Genomic DNA, 8,621 nt, shown 5'->3' on the forward strand with positions numbered 1-8,621 from the left:
TAATAGCGATTTCATCTCTGTACCTAATGTTTAGGGGTGTGACGAGACAGTTAGCTCACGAGACGAGACACGAGATTGAGTTCACGAGAATGAGACGAGGCGAGATATTTACACAGTATTTTTAATAAATCCTCAATGACGAAATACATGACTGGAAAAATAGTCTGCAGGTGCATGTTTTAACTAATCATCTTGTAATGAATGTCATTTCAGTTCTACTTTCTGAGAATAAATGATCATATGCAGTAAAAGACAACAATATAAGCACTGTAAAAGATTTTTCCACAAACCCAACTGACTGGCTTCAGACCTTTGAACTGTACATGATTTATGAGCTTCTACAAATTTTGACCTCCTAACTGAACTCCTTTCCACAAATTGATCATAGAAATAAAAACAGTATAAATAAAACTAAATAACAGTTTTATCTAAGTCTTATTAAGTGCAAACAATAATTGCAACCACAAAGTACTCAAAATCTCAATATTCAAAGAGCAAATAGAGACCAACTTTTTTCTTCAAGCATGATACAGAGCTACAATAAGAGATGGTTACAACTACACAGCCCAGCCTAAGATAGCTTTCATATTGGGAGATATTCGCATGCATCAGGGAGCCGCTTTCAAAATGATCGCGCGTACTCTGTGAATAGGGAACGGCGGAGCTGGGTGCTCATTTAACAAGATAAGACATTTGTCAGATGCTTAGGCTCTGTTGCACAACGAATCCTCCGCCATGATCTTGTCAGTCATCTCGTTACTTACTCTCGTCACGTGATCAGTGAACTCCGATTCCTGCTGCACTATGTTCGACTCTGCAGCCTGTGTTGGATGAGCTGGATGGAATTGAAGCAACCGTTATTCAACTGAGCTAAATGGTTCCCAGACAGCAACATAGTGTCGGCCCAGATCCGGCCCACGCGTTGAATCCACATGCACCAGATGTGGTCCGGATCTGGGCCGACACTATGTTGCTGTCTGGGTTTCTATTTCTATAAAAAGCAAAACGACAGTGGAGGCGTAATGTAAATGTAGCTGTGACATATTCTATCCTAACTTCACCCTCACATTCCGCCATGGCAATATCGCGAGACAGATTTTCACCTGGACGAGAAATCTCGACACATTTTAATCTCGTGAGATCTCGTGGCAAGAGATCTCGTCACACCCCTACTAATTTAATTTCTAAGTGGCTAAATTAAGAAAGTGTTAAAACTCACCCATATTACAACCTTCCCCGTCCTCCCCTACTAAAATAAAACAATCCTTCTAAAGTACTAAAGTTGTGTATTTATGATTATAGAAAGTAATTTCCTCAGTTGGAAAGAGTAACCTGAAGGGACTTTTCAGAATTATCCTGTACATAAGCATTTATGAACTTTGCTCAAAATTGGCAAACCGTAACAAATCTCCTTCCAATTCACTTACTATTTCTCTCTCAGTCTGCTCAAGGTGTAAATGTATTCAACTCTCTTCCCCTTCGAAACATGTGCATGGCTGCCCTTTGCTTGGCGTGAAGCTGCAAGTCACATGTAGGTCTAGTTCTACCGAGGAGCTTGTAGCCTAAGATGATCTTATCGTAAGCTAAGCTGACATTAACACATGTGACATAAGCCCCCAGTGTACGGACCTCTGCAGGGTCATGTCCAGATCTTGACTTCAAGCGCTTTCTCTCCACACAGGGATGCAACTGTTTGTGGCTGTGATCTCATCCTCACAGCGTTTCTGCTTCTGAAGACCTATTGATTAAGATGAGACCCTATTGATTTAGACAGCGCTCACTCATTTAAACGCCCACCTTCAGACGCTCTCATTATTATACATCAGCATTGTAGTTATGTGCTCAAAAGGTTACCATTTAATGTCTCTTTCTTTCACTCATGATTACGATTTTTTTTTTCTTCTTCTTTAGGTTCACGTTTAATCTCTCAAATCTGTCTTGATTTCTCTACAGTAACTGCTCCAGGCTTATTATCTATGCGATGGGCTATCTGTGACATCCTGGGAAAACATTGCTGCCTTTTAAGAACCCACAACCACTTTTTGCATTAGGCTAAGTATAGGGTTTGCAGATTGTAAAATTACAGCAAAATCTGAGGTACATTTATTTGAGGAATGTAAAATAACTTTCTTTTCACATGGTGTTTGCATGCTACCCCGCACTTCCAAAGCATACACATTCGCATAATGGTGAGCCGGCGCACTCTAGTAAATCTATTTACTCGGAAGGTCTCTTCTGCGTACAGGGGTTAGGAGATTTTCAGGCTGTGACGTTTTCCCCTTCTATTCTATTCTCAAGGGGAAGCTTGTTAAATGGGTTGCTTCCACATTGTACTCTAAATCCACACTCATTCCTTTTGAAGCAGCTTCAAACAAAAGCATGAGTCGACTACAGTGCAGTTTTTGTTTCCTGGCAGCCATGTGGATGGCATATGCTAATGGTATGGGGTGAAGAAGTAGTGTTTTGTAAGAATGGGACCAGTAGCTGCTGGTCATAGCCCAGGGAAACGGCGGCTTTGAGTGGCATAGATGTCTGCAGTAGAAAGGGAAAATGGAAAATGGAAATGTTTCAGACGTGAGTGGCGTTTTTCACAGTCGCCACATGAAAAAAAGGGCCATTTGTGGTTTGTGCTCCGAGTCGTCTCCACAGAGATGGACAGCTTCCGCCTGTTGTTAAATAATCATACCTCTTCCTGTCCAGATGTGCATCACAGGTTGTTTAATAGAGCAAGGGTTGAATAGGAGCTTTGTAGATTTTGGTTTTCTCTATGCTACACAAAGTGAGTGTTACATATTAAAATGTTTTTGTTGTTATTTTTACCCCACATGTTCACACAGCTCAAAAAAAAAAAAATCACTCCATGCAAGCTATAACCTATTTCTTTATATCTATCTGAAGCCATAAAGCCATAAGATACCAATTCGTTTTGCATAAATTCAAATTTGATGTCAGTGATGCCAAATGTCATTGGCTCTTACATGTCTTGCAAAAGATGCCATGCCAAGTTTGAATATGCAAAAGTGGCAATATGTTCTGTGAATAATTATTATTTGGCATGTTTCTCTTTTAAAAGTATTGTATCTGAAGCTATAATTCACATTATAATTATTATATAATAATTCACAGAACATATTGAGCGATTTTGCATATTCAAACTGACTTGTAATTTACTGTATCTCACAAGCAGGACTGTTATTGTTTTGAAGTATTTTTCTTCAATGTAAGCTCTCAAGCTTTTTCAATTTTGTAGATTTTTTTGTTTTTGTATTTTAGGGCTGCCAAAGTTATTGTGTTAACTTTTATTATGTGTAAAAAAGGTAAAATGTCTCACTGCAATTTAGTGCCATTTTCATTTTTAATGCCGGTGGGTCGTAAGGTTTCAAGCATTATAAAATACAGTCTATCAAAAACTAAAATTAATTTGTGGGAAAATTTATTAAAGGGAAAATTTATTATTTTCTGTCAGTAATTACTCACCCTCATGTTGTTCCAACCCCGTAAGACCTTTGTTCATCTTCGGAACACAAATTAAGATATTTTTGATTAAATCTGAGAGCTGGCTCACTCCTCCATAGGCTTCTAAGTGACTGAAACTTGCTGGCCCAGAAAAGTTATTTTCAGACATCGTTAATATAGTCCAAGTGACTACAATGGCTCAATCTTAAGTTTATCAAGCGACGAGAATACTTTTTGTGCGCAAAATTCTCGCAGCGCTTCTGTGTTGTACGTCACTCGCATCACACACATGACCAGCGTCGGCCAATAGTGAGCCTACGTGGTGACGTGCAACACAGATGCGCTGCGCTAAAACACTACGTGAACTCACTAGGGGTGACCCCGAATAGTCGAAGATTCGATGCTTCGATAGGAGGAGCCTGATTCGACTACCGATCTCATGGTCGAATCTTCGCAGAGGTGTTTTGAAACGAGGATCATGCCCCTTTGGCTATATGAGGGCGCTCAATTTCACATAGAACTAGCTTTTATGTCAATACGTTAATATTCAGCCTATTATGATAATGCTGTATATAAAAATGTGCAAAGAAAGAAGCTTTTAATAAATATTTTTTAACGTGCGTGAATAAATCCAAACACCCCGTGACAGATTTAAGTTTCACTTTCAATCCGTGATCGACAGAGGAGCGTCTTCGCGGCAAGGATTTAAATCTTTAACAATGTCTGGGATAAGAAAATCTAAAGTGTGGATGTACACCATCAGAAAGGATATTCTCCAAGGCTGGATTTAGCATCAGGAAAACCATCATCGCACTTCTGCCGGCCAACGTTAACACGTTTCACGCATAGACTGGGTTTCACGTTAGAATGTATTTTATCCGCGCGCACAATTTGAAAAGACTCCAACGGACACAGACAGAGTGAAAGACTGGATTTGTTCTCTCGATCAGGTAGGGTACAAGTGATTTCAAAACTTTTCAGCCGGTTCTAATTTGATTTTTGGATGCTGTGAACATAATTAGCTAAAAAGACTGCCACTCCAGTTTAGCATTTATTGTTGTTTCTGCTCGCACAGGTAATTTAGCCGATTTAATTTGATTTGCATGTGAAATGCAAATCCTGTCTGCAGTGTGGCCTTTCTGGAGTTATGTTATTTCTTAGTTTTATTGATCCAAAATGTTTTTATACATTTTCTTCTATATATTTGTGTGATTTTCTGTACATCGCGGCTTTGAAACGTTAAAGCCCCGCCCCCATACACATGATTCGACTATTAGTCGACTATAGGCAAGACATGACGATTCTGATTCGACTATGAAAATCCATAGTCGGGGACAGCCCTAGAACTCACTCAAGGCCCACAGAGAAGGAAATGAATAGTGGAATAAAGTCGTTATTTTTGTTGTTTTTTGCGCACAAAAAGTATTCTCGTCGCTTGATAAACTTAAGATTGAGCCACTGGAGTCACTTGGACTATATTAACGATGTCTTTAATACATTTTCTGGGCCAGCAAGTTTCAGTCACTTAGAAGCCTATGGAGGAGTGATCCAGCTCTCAGATTTCATCAAAAATATCTTAATTTGTGTTCCGAAGATGAACGAAGGTCTTACGGGGTTGGAACAACATGAGGGTGAGTGATTACAGACAGAATTTTCATTTTTGGGTGAACTAACCCTTTAAGTCATTAAGTCTTGGAGTCATGTATTTTAGTTTAGTTTCAGTTTTTCCCTGTTAGTTTTTAATCATATTTCAGTTAACAAAATTGTTTTCATTTAATTTTGTTCTAGTTTTTGTTAACAATAATAACACAAAGGTTGCATGGGATATTTCTGGTGCAGTTTTGAGCTTGACAACCCTTGTTTATTTTTTATTGGTTTTGCTTGGAAATGAGCAACATTATTTTCTTTTCCACGGAATAACGGAAATTTTGGAATTGATGTCTTACTTTGCAAGTGGCAATACCCAGGTTTTTAAGGGCAGACCTATAAGGGGAAGGGTGCTCCTTCGCCATGGCACTAAATCTGACAGCCAAGTGATAATAGTTCAAAATGTCCCTATTATGGCCTTTCATTTTTATCCTCCTTAGATTTTATGTAACACCAGAGGCAATGAAGCATCTAATTGCCTTACCTTCTCCTCGTGAGAAATCACTTGGCCCGAGTACACATGCAGTTTCATGGCACCCTCCCCTCTCATTGCTCGTCCACCAAAGCATATCGTTTTCTCCGGCTCTGGATGAACCGCTGCCTCCCTGAGCCAGGATAATTGACTGTGCGGCTTAACAGCTTAATGGAGAGGGGGGCAGTTACTCATGCAAAACGCAGGGAGCTTTGCTCTGAAGCGTGCTACAGGTCGCCCTACTTTGTGCAGCTGAAGGGAAGGATATGGAGAGTGCGCTTAGATTGGGAGGATAAGATTTCACAGTAAGATGGCTTCATTTTCTCCCAGGGGTCTTTGCCTGTGGGATGCTAATGAGTCTGATATGCTAATAGGGGTGGAGCTTTTCAGCAGTTTCCCCCTCACTCCGCCTCCATCTTCCTGTCCTTGTCAACTATCCCTACAGCCCTGGACTTCAAAGACGTTCCTACACGTACTTTCCCGCAGCATTTGCATTAAGCCAACACCAGTTCTCGAGCGAAATGAGACGCCTCGACAACAAATAAAGAGTCAGCAGTTTACTGTTTGACATTTAGCGGAGCATTAGTGAATTTCACACTTCCTGTCCTCTCGCTCGTAATTAGCAGAGTGAGGCATTACACTTCACTGTATAGTACTCGAGAGTGGCATCAAGGAGAACATCATTAATGGACACCTGGAGATGAACAGCTTGTGGTTGCTGCTTGGTGTGACCCTGAGCAGGGCGCAGGCTGCTTCGTAGAATCAAATGAGGTGACTGATGTAGGGGGATAATTTGTCAGATCTGGGGCAGTCCCAAGAGCTGCAGTTTGTCTCTGTTGACAACCGCGCTCACCTGAAGGGCTACTCATCCTGTGTATGCCGAAATGTGATCGCGCCGTAAAGGAGACTGATGCCCTCTACCACGTCTGCCCCGCTGTCCTCTAGTGCGTCCTCTTTTCTGCCTTTCATCATGTTTCTGATTGGGATTCTCTCTTCATTTGTGTCCTTTCTTGTCCTCCTCTACTTTTCTACCTCACAAAAGCCACATTTACTCATACGTGAAAAGATATTTTGAAAAGATCTTCTTTTGTGTTCCGCAGAAGAAATAAGTCTCTGGAAGAGGAATAAATGACAACATTTTCATTTTCATTTTCATCAATTATCCCTGTATGCTCAGTGTTATTTTATCTTTAGCTTTTATCTTCAGTTATCATTTTAATTTTAGTTTATTAGTAAAAAAAAAAAAAAAAAAAAAAAAAAAAAAAAAATATATATATATATATATATATATATATATATTTCTATTTCTATTTCTATTTCTATTTAGATATTTATTTTAGTTTAATTAATAAAACAAAAAGTTTACATTTACCATTGTTAACCAAGTGAAATAGAATAAGTTAACTTTTTTTAAGTTAAGTTTTTAAGTTTTTATTTGATTTTATTTCAGTGTTACATTGAGGCACTTACTATTGAAGTAAATCGGGCCAATTTTGTGGGATAATTGATCAAATGTTTAAATTTAAAAAAAATTAAAAAGCATTATTTTATTATAACTTATTTGAGCTGTAACCATAATAAAAAATATAATTTTTACAGATTTAATTCTAGTTGCATTGTCATGGTGACAAGGTAAAATTCTATATTTACACAACTCTACATAAAATGTTCATCTTAACAAGCATATCTTTTACATCTTGTGTCTAAACTATTTAAAATGAGTATTTTAATGTGTGCATATTAGCCCCATTTACTTCCATTGTAAGTGCTTCATTCACTTTAACATGGATATCTGTGTACATGGAAATACATTTGTGTTAATCAACATTAAGCCACAAATTCTGTTGGTTGAGCTCACTTGTACTGCACCCGTAATATTCCTTTAATTCCAAGTGGATTCTCGTCATTTTTATTTGTGATGGATCTATAGATTTTGCTTTTAAGTACAAGCCAAAAGACTTGCCATTGTTCACCATTCTAAATTCACCCATGCTAAATAATTCCCCTAACCCTTTCGCTCCTTCAACAGAGTCCAAGCAGGATATGAGAACCATCTCTCTGCTAACAGCTATAGTAATAGTGAATGGATTGAACCTTGAATGCTATATCGACGTTAAGTGGCTGGGGAACAAAGTGAATGAGAGATGATACGAAGGACACATGGATCCAACAGGATGCATATGGAACAAGACTGTGTTTTGGCTCGGACACACATCCTTTTGAAATGAACGGTGATCATATGTGTCCCGCTCATAACAACAATGGAATGATGTAATCCACTGAGGCTGGCCTCAGAACCCATAATAGTAGCTAAGTTGCCGTTTTGTGTTGCTCTATGACCTTCCTTTTTGTTTTCTCTGAAAGTTCCCCATTAGCGGTGTGTTCATACTGTGTCACCTAAAGTAAGCACAGATATATTATTTATATCATGTGTGGGAATCAAGCACAAAGGCTGTTTTCAGGGAATAATCACACCGAGGGACTGAGGAAAGAGCCTTAAATCACAAAGGGAATACTGCTTTTTGTGTAATGTTTATCATCCCTTCAGGCAACCATGGCGTGAAATGAAAAGTTGAGTTTTTGACCACATGTTGCTTCAATATGGGTTTTACAGGTGGCAGATAGTAGATATTTGGCCTGGTACAATGGTCTTCTGTAGCCCAGCCAACCACAAGGAATTTGTTACAGTGGAACATCTCATGTTCTGTTGGAGAAAGGTTGTCTGGGAACATACTGGAACAGATTGTTTCTTTCTTTGTTTTCTTTATAGTCTCTGATTCTGTGCAAAGTGCCTGGCGAGATCTGACTGTTTAGACGTTTAAAGAACTTTGCATTGGATTACAACATTAGGGTCCTTTTGGTAGTTTATCCTAAAAAAATCCTTTTTTTTTCTTTTTTTTTTTTTTACCTCCAGGGGTGTTATACATTATGGCACATATACAGACTAATTATCCACAAGCAAGGACAAAGCAATATTTTTAAAATAATGTCTCTGAAAAGGCAATTTTGAGTCTCTAAAGCCAATATGACTAAAGTGTGAACATCA

The sequence above is a fragment of the Rutilus rutilus genome, assembly GCF_951802725.1.
Source record: "Rutilus rutilus genome assembly, chromosome: 5".
Lineage (NCBI taxonomy): Eukaryota > Metazoa > Chordata > Actinopteri > Cypriniformes > Leuciscidae > Rutilus > Rutilus rutilus.